The 16825-nt window shown below is 37.8% G+C and overlaps 1 long non-coding RNA gene across 1 annotated transcript in view; it reads left to right on the top strand.

Annotated features, from left to right (window-relative positions):
- Positions 1–16825, top strand: part of LOC118497352 — a 307937-nt gene that overhangs the window by 207612 nt on the left and 83500 nt on the right. The window lies entirely within an intron of this gene.

The following is a 16825-nucleotide window of genomic DNA, read 5'->3' as shown; positions in this document are numbered from 1 at the left end:
GTGGAGCACCAAGTTTGGACAAAGGGCAGAAATTAAAATTGGATAATTATGTGGGTATTGAAATACAAAGTAGATATAGGGAAATGAGTTAGATGGCTCAGGAGGCAGATCTGTCTCTGGGAGGCCCCATGGAGATACAAACAAATGGGGTATGTGGGGATTTAGGAAGCAGAATCAATAGGTCTTGGTGAATCATGTGGCAGAGTAGTATCAAGAGTAATCAGTGAATCTGTTACGGAAAAGACGACGACGGCCTAGGAGTTTGCAAAGTGGGGTTTATTCAGGCATGCGGACCCAGAGGAGATAAAAAAATCCAAACTCTGGGCATTGAGCTCAAGCTGGAGTTTCCTTATATGCTTGTTACACAGGCAGAAGGAGGAGGGGAAGGAGTATAGCTGCTAAAACGGGGGTTAGTGTACGACCTTGAGATAACTGCTTATCTGGGAATGGCTGCTGTCTGGGAATGGCTGCTGGTCAGCTCCTACCTAAGAATAGCTACTGCTCAGCTATGTCCTGTCACAAATCTAAGGATGCTTCTAAGTGGTACCACAGACTGAGATGAGAATCTGTTGTGTTAGTATCCTATTGCTGTTGTAACAAATTACCACAAACTTAGTGGCTTAAAACAATACAAAATTGTTTCTCTAAAGCAGTGGACTTCAGATTGTAAGCAGTGTATGACTTTGTTGGTTTTGTATGTAGAGCCAGCATTTAAAAAATGAAATGGGATAGAATCTATCAGAGTGTTTCATACCTGGTGAAGGAAAGGCCTTTGTCATGGAACAGCAGTGCAAGTGTCCATTTTTGTATATACCCACAGTGCTATGAGCTTTGGCTTGTGATGTAAAATTTATTTCTTACTGTGTATGATAGTCAAAAACTGAGAGAAGCTGGCCTGCTGGGAATTGTGATCCCCTGCTGGGATCACATGTCCTGTGTGGAGGAGGTGGCAATTCACAGCTCCAGAAACTGCTGACTCTTGGGTACCTGGGCCCAGATGGCTAGATGTTCTCATTCTCCAAGACAAGTTTGCAAAGTACATTTTGATGTAAATTCTCCCAGTTTTAATATGTGGCGATTAATTAAAAGTTTTTAACCATAGGTGTGAGTCTGCCATGGAAGATTTTATTATTTTTTAATTTAAAAATTACGGAATTATCTTACAGTTCCAGAGGTCAGAAATCAGAAGTCTGAAATGGGTTTTATTGGGTTGAAATCAAGGCATCAAATGGCTACACACCTTCCAGACACTCTAGGAGAGAGCCCTTCTTGCCTCTTCTAGCTTCTGGAGGCTGCTTACATTCTTTGTCCATGGCTCCCTTTCCTCTTCATAACCAATAATGGCCAGTCAAGTCTTTGCCACCTTGAATCACTCTAAAACTGTTTCTTCTGCCACCCTCTCACAAGAACCTTTGTGACTACATTGAGCCCACATGGATACTCTCAGGGTTCCTAATCAATTCATGTCTGCATAATACCCTTTGCTAGATATGGTGACATAAGCAAAGGTTCTGGAGGTTAAAGTGTGGACTATCATTGGACTTCTCTCAGTTGGAATGGAGAAAAGTGAGTTCAGTTTATACACATGAGGTTGGTAACAAAGTGGGGAATGTTGGGATGTTGGGTATGTGATTCTTGTCTGCAGATAGAGATTTTGGTGACATAAAACTTTCAGTTTAGTTTAGTGTTGAAGCTGTGAGTAGGAGTTGGATCTGAAGTGGCATGAGATGAGATGAGGGCTGACTGTGCAGTCCTGAGGAATACTGAAACATAAGGACAGATGGAAAAAGGGGGGCCTACGAAGATGAGGGAGTGTCAGAAAAGCAGAAGGAAAACCAAGTGGACACGTCAAATCTAAGAAAGGTACATTCTGAGGGAGGGATGGATCAACATGAGGAACAGGGATAAACTCTATTAGATTTCTGTACTAGGACAGTACTGGGTATGTCACCTTTATTTTACATGATCTTAAAATAAACTGTATTGTGTTCAGAATAAATCCAAAATTTGTCATTTCATTGGATTTTATTTATTTATTTTATTTTATTTTAATCCCTACCCAAGGATATATTTTTATTGCTTCTAGAGAGAGAGGAAGGGGGAGAGAAAGAGAGGAAGGGAGAGAGTGTGAAAGATAGAGAGAGACACACATACACCAATATGAGAGAGAACCATTGACTGGTTGCCTCCTGTACATGCCCTGATTGGGATCAGCCCACAAACTAGGTATGTGCCTGACTGGGAATTGAATCTGTAGCCTTTTGGTATGCAGGACAGTGCTCCAACCAACTGAGCCACCTGGCCAGGGCATGTTACTGATTTTAGAGAAAGAAGAATGGAAAGAGAAAGAGAGAGAGGCAGAATGAAAGAGAGAACGAGAAAGAGAGACATTGATTTGTTGTTCCACCCATTTATGCATTCATTGGTTGATTCTTGTATGTGCCCTGCCTGGGATAGAACCCACAACCTTGGCGATGCTCTGACCAACTGAGTAACCTGGCCAGAGTTATTTGAATTTCATTGTTTTTGAAATTATTCCTAGAATAACAAGTTTATTTTGAAAATACAGTTCTCAAAAAATATATTAATGATTAGAGTATGGCATTTTTGTATCATCCTAACCTAGTCAGTTTCTCACATTCAATCACAGTCTCTGCTGTTTAATATTCTGCTCTTAGCAAACCTTCTGTGCAATTCTGATAGGACTGTTGACCCTGCTGCACATAACAAATTATACATACATTTTGAAACACTACATTATGACTATCTTATGAGCTTATACGTTTTCAGAGAAATTTCAAAATGCACGTTAATATTTGGGTTTTAAGAAAATGAAAATATGAAGATGTTGTGTGTGTGATGTGTTGGTGTATGTGTGTATATGAAGTACTTACTTGCTTCCAAACCAACAATCTAATGAAACCAACAATTCCATACTGACTTCTCTACTCATTTCTGCCCCTGTGCCTTAAATTGATGGTTTTAGCTGCTTTTCAGCTTCTGCAATATCTGTGACTGTCAGCTTACTAGCTGGGTGAAAGTAATTAGAGTTTCTTAGTCTGGAGCTTGAGCGCATTTCATGCTGCCATGATTCTGGCTGCAGGATGATAGTGGGGCTGGCCTGCCTACTGCCTTGCTGATTTCAGATTCTAAATTTTCATTCTATGCACATGCAGTAACATTTTAAGGAAAACCACTGCTCATAATCTTCAGCTTTCTTTGGCTTTCATATCGTGGATTTTTGTGTGTTTGTATACCAAAACATGAAAGTATGTAAACATTTGCGCTTGGGTGTGATTAGAATGCAAAAGTACATAAGACATGACTGTACACTGAAAAAAGTTCCTACTGTAAAAGCAGAGGTAGTACCATTACATGAATACGTGTAAAATGGGGTTGGTTAAATGTGATGAGTTCTGTATGAGAGAAAGAAAGCTTATTGGTTGTTCAGCAGAAGGAGAGAGGTTTCTGATTGTGGGGAGAATGGAAGGAGCTATTCTTGTATGAGTTGATACTTAAATTTGGTTTTGATGAGTGCATAGGATATTTAGAGCTCAGAGGAATTTTGGGCCCATAACACTCCAAATAGACACAAAATTAGCAGAGGTCAAGAGATACAAAATTGCATAAGTGCATAGAAGACTAAATGACTAGCATTGTGATGGTACAATTACTGTGGAAAGGAAAACTCTGAAAGACACTGAGTGCTATAGTGAGGAATTTGGTGTTGATAGATTTGTCCTTAAGTTTTTTTTTAATCTTTTTTTTTATTCTTTACATTTGTGAATTAAATTCCATTTGTCTATACATATTGTTTAAATTGCATTGTATTTGTCAGTAGTTAGTTTAGGATTTTTGCTTTGACATTCCTGAGTTTGCTCTTTAATTTTCTTTCAGGTGCAGTCTGTCAGGTTTTGATATCTACATTACTATTGCTTTGTAAAAAGAACTTGGAAAGTACCCTTCCCTTCTTTTTCTTATTCTTTGGAAGAGTTTCAGTGATATATTGGTGTTGCCTGTTATTTTAAAGTTTTGGCAGTTTGTGCTGTGAAACCATATGGGTCGTGTGTGTATGTATGTGTGTGTGTCCAGTTTTGGTGGTAATTATTTAACAGTTTAATAATTGGTAATTGGTTTGATTAGATGTTTTTTCTCTTCTGGAGACAGTTTTACATAGAGTAATATGTTCTTTAAAGGTATCTATTTCATCCAAGTTTTGAAATTTGCACAGAGTTGAACAAAGAGATTTGTTACGATTTTTAAAAAGCCCTCTACATTTATATTTGCCTTTACTTTATATAATTTATCTTCCTCATCTGCTTTGATTTGGTTAGCTAAGAGTTTAAGTACTACCATTTTAATTTATTAATTATCTACTAGTCTTCCTTCCAACTAACTTATACTTATGTATACTAATTCTTTTTTTCTGTTGTCTGTATTTTTTTGTTTCCTTTAACTTCCAAACTTGGATGCTTAATTTGTTTTTTATTCTTTCTTTTTTATTAATAAACTATTTAAATCTATGAATTTTCCTTTAAGCACTACTTTAAATGATATTATGTTTTTTTACACAGTAGTTTTGTAGATGTTTTCCTTTTCTTGACCCCAAAACTGTGAGAGAATTTTAAAATTTTCAGAAGATAAGGTATATATTTTTTAGTTTATTAGTAATTGATAATTTTATTATATCATGATGGAAGAAAGTTTCTATACTTTCCTATTTTGGAGAATGTGTTGATGTTTTATTTTTGGTGTAACACTTTGTCAAATTTTGTGCCTATTTGATGAATACTGAAAAGAAGATATTTTCTCTGTTTCCTGGCAGATATGACACATACTAACTATATGAGCCAATTTAATTATGGTATTCAAATATTCTGTTACATTATGTATTTTTTGTCTACTTGATTTTTCACAAGTGAAAGATAATTTTCTGCTCTTAATCTGTTTCTCTGTTTTCTCCTTGTGTCCCCTGTGGACAGTTTAGGTAGGGCCATTTTTCATGAAGAAACACCGTTATGTGCATGCATTGCAGGATGTTTCACACCCCTGACTTCTACATAGTAAAGGCCAGTAGAGTCCTCTAGTTTATTTTCACAACCTTGACACCTACTAGGATACTAGATATTTGTAATCGAGAGCCATCTGTGGTTGGAGAATATTATATGTTTTACTTTTAAAATTTATTTTTCAATTACAGTTTACATTCAATATTATTCTGTATTAGTTTCAGACATAAAGCAAAGTGGTTAGAAAATCATGTACTTTGCAGAGTAGTCCCCTGTTTCTTCAAGTGTCCATGTGGCCACATACTTGTTAATCTTAATATTGCTGACTGCCCTCCCTGTGTGGTAATCTACATCTCTGTGACTATTTTCCAAGTACCAATTTGTACTGCTTAATCTTTTCACCTTTTTCACCCAGCACCCCCCAACCTCCCTTGCTTCTGACAGCTGTTGGGTTGTTCTTTGTATCCGTGAGTCTGTTTCAATTTTCTTTGATTATTTTGGGCATTACAGTCCACATGTTAGTGAAATCATATGGTATTTGTCTTTCTCTGACTGGCTTATTTTACTTATCATAATAGCTTCTAGGTACATCCACAGTGTCAAAAAGGTCAATTTTCCTCCTTTTTTTAACAGCTGAGTACTACTAAATTTTGTGAATGTACCACATACTTTTCATATGCTTATCTATTGATGGGCACTTGGGCTTCTTCCAAATCTTGGCTATTTATTGTATATAATGCTGTAATAATCATAGAGGTGCATGTATGCTTTCAAATTAGTGTTTTGGCATTCTTTGGGTAAATTCCCAAAAGTAGAATTGCTGGGTCAAAAGGCATTCCAATGTTAATTTTTTTTAGGAAACTCAGACTGTTTTCCATAGTGATCGCACCAATGTGCATTCCTATCAATAGTACACAAGAGTGCCCTTTTTTCCACATCCTTTCCAACACTTGCTGCTTATTGATTTACTGATGGTAGCATTCTAATAGATGTGAGGTAATATCTAATTGTGGTTTTCATTTGCATTTTTCTGATGATTAGTGCTGGATTACAAAATGCATGCTGGATCTTGTAAAATGCTTTTTCTGTGTCTATTGATATGGTCATATGAGTTTTATCCCTCATTTTGTTTATGTAGTGTATCAAATTTATTGGTTTCTGGGGATTGTACCAACCTTGCATCCCTGGAATAAGTCACACTTGAACATAGTGTTTAATCTTTTTAATGAATTGCTAGATCTGGTCTGCTAATATTTTGTTGAAGATATTTGTGTCTACATTCATCAGGGAAATTGGCCTATCATTTTCATTCTTTGTAGTGTCTTTATCTGGTTTTGGAATTAAGATAATGCTGGCCTAGTAAAATGAGTTTGGGAATCTTCCCTCTTCTTAATTTTTAAAAAATAGTTTGAAAAAAAGCAGGTGTTAATTCTTCTTTGAGAAGAGTGTTTGATAAAATTCACTGTTGAGGCCATCCAGTGCAGGACTTTTGATTGCTGGGAGTCTTTTGATTATTGCTTGCTTCTATTTTATTAGTTGTAATCTATCTGTTCAGATGATTACTTCTTCTATTTTATTAGTTGTAATCTGTCCAGATTTTCTTTTTCTTCTTTATTAGTTTTGAGGGATTGTATGTTTTTACTAATTAATCCTTTATACCGTTGGCATATAGATGTTTATAATATTTTCTCACAATTTTTTGTATTCTGTGGTGTCAGTTTTTATTTTGCCCCTTTCATTTCTGACTTTATTCATGTCCTCTCTCTTTGATTCTTGATGAATCTGATAGATGTTTGTCAACTTTGTTTATCTTTTCAAAGACTAACTTTTGGTTGTATTATCCTTTGTATTAATTTTTAATACTTTATTTTTTTAATTTCCACTATGATCTTTTCCTTCTACTCACTTTTGGCTTAACTTTTGGCTTTGCTTGTTGTTCTTTTTCTAGTTTCTGTAGGTTAAGGTTAGATTGCTTAGATTATTTATTTAAGGATTTTTTTTTTTACTGAGGTAATACCATATTGCTATAAATTGCACTTGTAGTACTGATTTCAATGTATCTCATGGATTTGGGTTGTTTTGTTTTGTTGTTGTTGTTTTTTAAGATTGTATTTATTTATAGAGAAAGGGGGGGGTGGAGAAGAAAGAGAGGAAGAGAAACATCAGTGTGTGGTTGCCTCTTACATGCCCCCTACTGGGGACCTGGTCATCAATCAGACCAGGGAATCAAACCAGCAACCATTTGGTTTGAAGGCCCACACTCAATCCACTGAGCTATACCAGCCAGGGCCATTTGTTATTTATTAACATGTTATTTAGCCTCCTTGTGTTTGTGTGTTTTTCAGTTTTATAATTGATTTCTAGTTTCATACCATTGTGGTAAAAAAAAATGCTTGATATAAATTTAAGCTTCTTTAATTTATTAACACTTGTTTTATTTCCTAATACGTTGTCTGTCTTAGAGAATCTTCCATGTACACCTGAAAAGAATGTATATTCTGCTGCTTTGGGGTGACATGCTCTAAAAATATCAATTAAATCTTTCTGGTCTAGTGTGTTATTTAAGGCTGCTGTTTCCTTAATGATTTTTTGTCTGCAAGATCTATCCATTGATGTCACTAGGTATTAAATTCTTTACTATAACTGTATTACTGTCCATCCCTCCTTTTATGACCATCAAGATTTGCTTATGTATTTAGGTGCTACTGTGTTGAGTGTATATATGTTTATAAGGGTTATATCATCTTGTTGGGTTGATCCCTTTAGCATTATGTATGTTGTTGCTTGTCTCTTATTATATGCTTTGTTTTGAAGTCTATTTTCTCTGATATAATTATTGCCCCCTAACTTGTTTTCTTTCTCTTTTCAAGAAATGCCTTTTTTTCATTCCTTTGCTTTGACTCTGTGTATATCTTTGGTTCTGAGATGGGTCTCTGATAGACAGCATATATATGGGAGTTATTTTTTCATCCATTCAGCTATCCTATTTCTTTTGACCGGAGCATTTCATTTGTTTACACTTACACTGGTTATTGATATGTAGTTATTTACTACCATTTTATTTTTATTGTATTTTTAAAATATATTTTATTGATTATGCTATTACAGCTGTCCCATCATTTTCTCTCCTTTATTCCCCTCCACCCTTCATTCCCTCTCCTCTCTGAATTCCCCCCTTTAGTTCATGTCCATAGGTCGTACATATAAGTTATTCTATATTTCCTACACTATTCTTAACCTCCCCCCCTGTCTATTTTCTACCTAATATTTATGCTACTTATTCTCTGTAACTTGTCCCCCATTCTCCCTGCTTCCCCTCCCCACTGATAACCCTCCATGTGACCTCCATTTCTGTGATTCTGTTCTTGTTCTAGTTGTTTGCTTAGTTTATTTTTGTTTCTTTTTAGAAACAAAAGTTTAGTTGGCAACAGTTGTGAATTTGTTGTCATTTTACTGTTCATATTTTTTATCTCCTTTTGCTTATATAAGTCCCTTTAATATTTCATATAATAAGGGCCGGGTGATGATGGACTCCTTTAACTTCACTTTATCTGGGAAGCACTTTATCTGCCCTTCCTTTATAAATGAGAGCTTTGCAGGATAGAGTAGTCTTGGATGTAGATCCTTGCCTTTCATGACTTTGAATATTTCTTTCCAGCCCCTTCTTACCTGCAAGGTTTCTTTTGAGAAATCAGATGGCAGTCTAATGGGATGTCCTTTGTGGGTAACTCTCTCCTTTTTTCTTGCTGCTTTTAAGAGTCTCTCCTTATCTTTAATCTTGGGTAATATAATTATGATATGTCTTAGTGTGTTCCTCCTCTGGTCCAACTTCTTTAGGACTCCCTTAGCTTTCTGGACTTCCTGGAGGTCTATTTCCTTTGCCAGACTGGGGAACTATTACTTCATTATTTTTTCAAATAAGTTTTCAATCTCTTGCTCTTCCTTTTCTCCTTCTAGCAGCCCTATGATTCAGATGTTGGAATGTTTAAAGTCGTCCTAGAGGTTTCTAAGCCTCTCCTCATTTTTTTGAATTCTTCTTTCTTCATTCTGTTCTGGTTGAATTTTATTTCTTCCTTCTGCTCCAAACCATTGATTTGAGTCCTGGTTTCCTTTCCTTCACTGTTGGTTCCCTGTACATTTTCCTTTATTTCATTTTTTATAGCCTTCATTTTTTTTTGCAACCATACTCAACCAATTCTGTGAGCTTCCTGATTACCAGTATTTTGAACTGTGCATCTGATAGGTTGGCTATCACCTCATTGCTTAGTTTTATTTTTTCTGGAGCTTTGATCTGTTCTTTCATTTGAGCCATTTTTTTTTTTGTCTGAGCACATCTGTTACATAGTAAGGGGCGAGCCTTAGGTTTTCACTAGGTTGGGGTAACCCACGTGGCTGTGTTGTGATGCTGTCAGTAGGGGAGGGATCCAAGAGAGAACAGTGCCACTTGCTCAGCTCTCCACTGAGTCTGTCACTTCTGCCACTCCACACAATCAAATTGGGTCCTTCTGGTGCTGATTCCCCGGTGGGTGGTTTGTGTACATTCTAGTACCCTGTGGGTCTCTTCAACAAACTGTCCTGTGAGGCTGGGGGTTTCTCCCACCACCTCAACCCTCACAGGTTTTTCCAGTCAGAGATTTTGAGGCTTTATTTCCCACACTGGAACCTTGGGTTGTGTGGTCTGTCTCACTCCCCAGTTGAGTTTTTCCTGGTTTATCCACACATAAATGTGGGTCTGTCCAGTCCGCTAGCTGCCACTTTGCTTTGAGTCCTCTCCACCCTGGCTGCCTGTCTCCACCTCTCCTACCTGTCTGGATGAATGTTTATTCTTTAACTCCTTGGTTGTTGGACTTCCATGCAGTTTGATTTTCAGTCAGTTCTGGTTGTTTTTTGTTTTTAAATTTGTTGTTGTCCTTCTCTTGGTTGTGCAAGGAGGCACAGTGTGTCTGCCTATGCCTCCATCTTGGCCAGAAGTCCTATTTCTCTTTGAATTTTAAATGTTAGCCTTTCTGGGTAGAGTAGTCTTCATTGTTGGACTTTACTTTTCAACAATGTGAATATATCATGCCAATTCCTTCTGGCCTGAAGTGCTTCTGTTTAGACATCAACCCATAGCCTTACAGGAGCTCCCTTGTAGGTAACTAATTATCTTTCTGTAGGTGTTCTGAAGATTCTCTTTGTCTTTAAACTTTCCTGTTTTCATTATGATGTTTCTTGGTGTGGACCTTTTGGGGTTTATCTTGTTTGGGACTCTCACACTTCCTGAACAGGTATGTCTTTTTTTTTTTTTTTTTTTTTTTTTTTTACCATGTTAGTGAAATTTTCAGCCATTATTTCTTCAACTAGGTTCTTGATCCCTTGCTTTCTTCTTCATTTTCTGACACTCCTATGACATGGTAAATTGTTACACTTGATGTTGTCTCAGAGGTCCCTTACATTCTCTTCAGTTTTTAAAATTATTTTTTTTCTATTTGTTGCTCTGCTTGGGTATTTTTTGTTATCTTGTCCTCTAAATTGCTGATTCTATCCCCTGCCTCATTAAACTTCTTATTGATTCCTTTGAGTGCATTCTTCATTTCACATATTGTATTCTTCATTTCTGACTGGATCTTTTTTATGGTTTATATATCCTTTTTAATATATACTATCTCTCTAAGTTCTCATTGAGATAATCCATTCTTCCCCTAATTCCTTAAGCATCCTTATTATTATTGTTGTTTATAATTCTATCTCTAATAACTTGGTTGCTTCCATTTCAATTAATTCTTTCTCTGGGGATTTCTTTTATTCTTTTACTTGAGACTTGTTTCTGTGTCTCCCCTTGTTGTCTGCTTTTTTATGTTTATATCTGTATATTAGGTAGATTTGCTTTGATTTTCAAACTTATGATTGTTTTATATTTTTGGTTTTGTGGGGCTCATTGGCACAATCTTCCAGATCACATGAACTAGGTGCTCCAGGAATTTCTCTTCTGTGGGTTATGTGAGCACTTCTATTTTAGTTGAATCTTGAATGCTATTGGCCTATTTGTGAGTGGGGTTAATCCTTAGGCTTGCTGACTATGAATCCACCCTGAACACAGTGTATGAGCCACTGTGCAGGAGCTGCCCCCTGAAGAAGAGCTGCGCCTAGCAGGATCTGGTGCCTGCTGTGAGCTCCCTTTGGGTGTGCTGCTTGTGTGGCTAGTTGGGTTGTGCTGTGGTGTGGTCTGAAGCCCACTACTGGTTGTGTTGATTCTGGGTCTATTTGGAAGGGATCTGGTGCAGATTGATGTGAGACACTGCCTGTAACCAGCCTTGAGCTACCTGTCTGGAGCTACTGAGTGATCTGCTGTTTGTGGCTGCCTCTGTTGGGCTTGGGTGTGCATGGGAAGGTCCAAGCGGTATACAAAAGCCAGCTTCCTCCAGCTCCAAACCCAGGTGCAGATAGCAAAAGGCCCAAGGCACCCTGAGATCTGCTTCTACCTGTTGACTGCTCTGCCAACCCCTGATTTATCCTGGTCTTTCTCAAGAGCCTACTATAGAAAGTCTGTAGCATGAGCCAAGGCTAGTGGCAACACACAGTCTCTTTCACAACCATAGGCTTGATAGGATGGGACAGTTAGGGTCAGGAAGACGGGACTGATGGATCTCCTGCTTGGGGTCAGCACAGTCAGGCACTCAGTGGTAGGAAAATGGTACCTATTCCAGAGCCATACTGTTAGCATAGGTAGCTAGTTAGTATCAATAAAGGAAGGAAGCAAATGGAATAAAACATTAAGCCTAATATACTAGGGAGCTAAATTGGACTATAAGCCTGCTTCACTAGGAAGCTGAGGCATTAACAGGCTCCTCAGGGGACCACTTCATTTTTTGCCTTTGTAATCTAATCCCCAAAGCAGGCAGGAAGGATTGCTACCAACTATTAGTTGGATTACCAAGGAAGGAATAAAAACATCAAAGGAAATTGCTCTGCTGGGTGCATGCCCAGTAGAAACCAAGAGGGCACAGGGGGAGTTGCTTCTACTTTGAGGCACATGCAGTAGGAGCCAAGATGATGACCATAAGGGGGAAGTTTCTAGCATGGGACTCAAGCTCAGGAGAGCTAGGCCACCAGGAATCAGAGGGACAGGCCAAGTGTGTTTCCAGTTGGAGTAGGGGCACTGACAGCACACTGGGTCAAGAGAATGGCCCCTGCACTGGTGCCACACAGCTCAATGTGGTCTGAGTCTCCACCAGGAGCTTATGAGGAAAACAAGTACACCAGAGTTTCTGGATATATGCAGCCAAGAGAACTTTCTACAGAACTCGAGAGTGTGCTGCCAGTAGTTGGAAGATGGGGCTAGTGTACTTCCCAGACTCATGCTGTAAGAATAGGCGTACTTAACCCTGGGAGATGGTGTTTTTTGTGGGTGGTATGGGTTAGAGACTCAGGACACAAGCCTCAGTGGCTGACCCTCCGGGTCTCTCTTTGGAGCTATGGCACCCAGATCTTCTCTGCATTACTTCAGTATGCCCTGAGTTGCCTTCCTTCTATGAGGTGAGTGTCCAAGAACAAGATCCTGTGTGGTGTCCCTTTTAAGAGAGCACCTGGGTTTCTAGAAAGCTCTCCACTCTCTCAGGCAGACAATCCTTGCTGATTTTCAGCACCAGATGCTATGTGGGCTCCTCTTTCTGGCTTAGGTTCTCTGAGTTGGAAAAGTGGGGTTGATACCCCTCACTTTTCAGGGGAACTTCTTTTTAAGAACGATTTTATTTATTTTAGAGAAGGGGGAGGGAGAGAGAAAGAGAAGTATCAATGTAAGAGAGAAACATTGATTCATTCCCTTCCATACACATCCCAACCAGGGACCAAACACTCAACTGAGGCGTGTGCCCTGGTGGGGAATCAGACCAGTGACTTTTTGCTTTTCAGGATGATGCCCAACCAACTGTGCCACACCAGTCAGGGCTCGCAGGGACTTTTGCAGTCAAGATATTTCTCTAGATTCTCAATGCTGTACATGGGTGTGGGGCCATCCCTTTTCACATCTCTGTCCCTCCTACCAGTCTCAATGTGGCTTCTTCTGTAGATACTTCATTATAATATTTCTGTTCAGCTAGCCATCAGTTAGTTATTTAGGTTGATTGATCTACAATGTAATTGTAAATCTGGTTTGCTGCTGGGACAAGGTGAGTGCAGCTTCCACCTTCTCTGTAGCCATTTTTGGGACTCTGTTTTAAATATGACAGTTCTATATGTCTTATGGTAAAATTTAAGATTTTTTAAAAATTGTTTTTAATTGTATATGAACAAAACAGTTTTTATCCTCTATGAGCATTGGTTGAAAGCATTGAAATAGTAATGCCAAAAGGAGCCATTAGGAACCAGAGATTACTAAAATTGCTTGGCTCAGACCCACCCTTTTCCAATATTTTGCTCTGTGTTTGTGTACAAGGAGGAGTCTGCAAGGTCTACCATATAAACTAACTCTTCCAATAGACTTAAAATAAATCTATATATCATACTTCAACAGAGTCCTAACTTTTATTAGCATCTGCTGCAATTAATCTCCTAAAGGGCAAGCTCTGTTAAACTTACAATTTCTTGAATGTAAACATTGCATACTAAGTGACATATATTCATAAATTTAAAACTTCTCAAGATTCTAAAATAAATTCCTAAGGCCTCCAGCAAATTTGTGTCCATATAGTGCAAACAAATCGGAGTTCCATTGAGAAAGAGTGGAACCTTACCTATAAAAATAAATTATGAAGTTCTTTGAACTCAAGATGAGCTTACTAAAAATTGTGTGCAGACAATGTGGATGGAAGGAATATAACAATATCAAAGCAACTTTTGGCTAGCTCATCAGAATTTAAAAAAATCTTCCCAAATATGTGTATAAGATTTGAAACAGCTTAGCTGAGACTAACACACACTGACATCAACGTCTTTTGTAGGATTGTTGAAAATGATTTTCACAGCAATAAAAAGGAGAATAAGTGTATATTTTTAGGTATTCACCCCAGCATACAGGAACTGTTCTTGGTGCACCTGCTATTCTGGTCAGCACTTGAAAATACCTTACAGAGAAGGTTCTCCAAATCTACCACTGGTGAGAATTGAGTTATAACCATGTCTGCAAATACTTATAACTACTTGTTGGAGCTAAAAATGTTCATTATTGTTCACAAAAACAAAAAAGCTGAAGGTCAGCTAACCAAGTACTTGTGGATTGCTAATTTGTAGACAATTAGAATATGATAAGCATTTACTTAATATAAAATTGATGCAGAATACTATTTAATTGGTCTTTTCTGGTATAGCAGGGGATTTAGAATCTTGGGCTCAAGTTCTCATGTTCATTCACTCCTAATTCCTTGTAGCCTAATGAGGAGATCAGGAACATACATACCAATGGTCAGAGGTCAGCAAGAAATTCCCCATGCAAAACATAAACCAACTTTCTTGTGAAAATAGTCCAAATGCATCTGATGGATACTGGAGACTGAATTGATTTTTGTTCTTGCATTTGGGAATTGTGCTATCTACTTCTTAGCTTCAGTTTACAGTGTTGGTCTTCTCCGTAGAATTTTAGGGTTGGAATAAATAGTAAGGTGGGTATTAAAAGTTATCTAATATAATGGCTTTATGATTCATGAATCTTTCTTCAATATCTCTGTCAAGTTGATAATTAAGTTTCTGTTTGAACACCTCTAGGATGGATAACTCACTCTAATACCATCCGAGGATAGAAAATTTTACATTTTACTTATTTATTTTTAGAGAAAGGGGAAGGGAAGGAGAAAGAGAGGGAGAGAAATATCAGTATGTGGTTGCTTCTCGCATGCCCCCCACTGGGGACCTGGCCTGCAACCCAGTCATGTGCCCTGACTGGGAATCAAACCAGCAACCCTTTGCTTTGCAGTCCACAGCCAATCCACTGAGCTACACTAGCCAGGGCCAGAAAGTCCTACATTTTATTAAGCCACAATTCTTTTATCTGTGACTTCCACCCATTATACAGTTTATATTTAGTGAGTGCTTAATAGTTCCCAGACACTATGATATATACTTTTAGTCTTCAAAGAAGTCTATAACATAGCTAATATTAATAATTTGATTTTATGGATGAGGAAACCAAGTCACAGAAAGGTTAAGTAGCTTATCTAAGGCTGAAAAACTAGAAGGAAAAAATGAAGGAACTAGAATTTTTATCTAGACCATAGGAGTTTTGGTCCTACTCTCTGCCCCCCATAAAGTAATATTTTATTTTTATTTATTTATTTGTTTGTTTATTATTATTTTTTATTTTTGACACTCTTGCAGATGTCCCCCATTTCTTGTCATTTTTTTACCTCCCCTAACTTGTACCCCCATCTCCTGACCTTCACCATGCTAATGTCTGCATTCGTGGGCTCTGCATATATGTTCTTTAGCACCTTTTTCCATCTAGTGCCCCCATAGGCTCCCCTCTAACATTTATTAGTCTGTCCCATTAATCCATGCCTCTGGTTTTATTTTGTTTGTTTATTTTGTTCTTTAGATTCCACATGTTACTGAGTTCATATGGTATTTGTCTTTCTCTGACTGGCTTATTTTGCTTAGCATAATAATCTCCAGGTTTAACCATACTGTCCCAATGGATAAGAGTTCTTTCTTTTTTACCCCTGTGTAGTAGTCCATTGTATAAATGTACCATAGCTTTTTTTTTAAGATTTTATTTATTTATTTTTTAGAGAGGTAAGGGAGGGAGAAAGAGAGAGAAAAACATCAATGTGCGGTTGCTGGGGGCCATGGCCTGCAACCCAGGCATGTGCCCTGACTGGGAATCGAACCTACAACACTTTGGTTCCCAGCCTGCGCTCAATCCACTGAGCTACACCAGCCAGGGCTGTACCACAGCTTTTTTATCTACTCATCTACTGATGGGGATATAGGCTGCTTTCAAATTTTGGTTGTTGTAAATAACACTGCTATGAACATATATACCCAGAAATAGGACTACTGTGTCAAATGGCAATTCCATTTTTAGTTTTTGAGGTATCTGCATACTGTTTGTCAAGGTAGCTGCACTAGTCTGCATGTCCAACAACAGTGCACTAGGGTTCCCTTTTCTCCATATCCTTGCCAGCACCTGTTGTTTGCTGATTTATTGATAGTACTCATTATGTCAGGTATAGGGTGGTACCTCATTGTAATTTTAATTTCCATCTTTCTGATGATTAGTATGTTAAGCAACTTTTCATATGTCTATGGGTCATGTGTATGTCCTCTTTGGAGAAGTGCTTATTCAGGTCCTTTGCCCATTTTTTAATTGAGTTGTTTGTCTTCCTGGTGTTGAGTTGTGTAAGTTCATTATATATTTTGGAAATTACTCCTTATCAGATGCATCATTAGTGAATATATTCTCCCACATGGTATGTTCACTTTTCATTTTGTTGATGGTTTCTTTTGCTGTGCAGGAGCTTTTTACTTTTATGTAGTCCCATCTCTTTTTTTTCTTTCCGTTTCCTTTTCCCCTAGGAGACATATCAGTGAAAATATTGCTCTGAGAGATATCTGAAATTTTATTGCCTATGTTTTCTTCTGGGATTTTTATGGTTGTAACTTACATTTAAGTCTTTTATTCATTTTGAGTTAATTCTTGTGTACGGTATAAGTTGGTGATCTAGTTGCATTTTTTGCATGCACCTGTCCAGTGTTCCCAACATCATTTATTAAAGAGACTGGTTTTACTCCATTATATGCTCTTGCCTCCTTTGTCAAATATTAATTGACCATAAGTTGTGGATTGATTTCTGGTTTCTCTGTGTGCTTCCATTGGTTTATGTGTCTGCTCTTGTGCCAGTACCAGG

This window comes from Phyllostomus discolor, chromosome 11 (genome assembly GCF_004126475.2).
Source record: "Phyllostomus discolor isolate MPI-MPIP mPhyDis1 chromosome 11, mPhyDis1.pri.v3, whole genome shotgun sequence".
In the NCBI taxonomy this organism is placed as follows: domain Eukaryota; kingdom Metazoa; phylum Chordata; class Mammalia; order Chiroptera; family Phyllostomidae; genus Phyllostomus; species Phyllostomus discolor.
The sequence above is the reverse complement of the archived record's forward strand: the minus strand, read 5'-3'. Positions and strand labels throughout refer to the sequence as shown.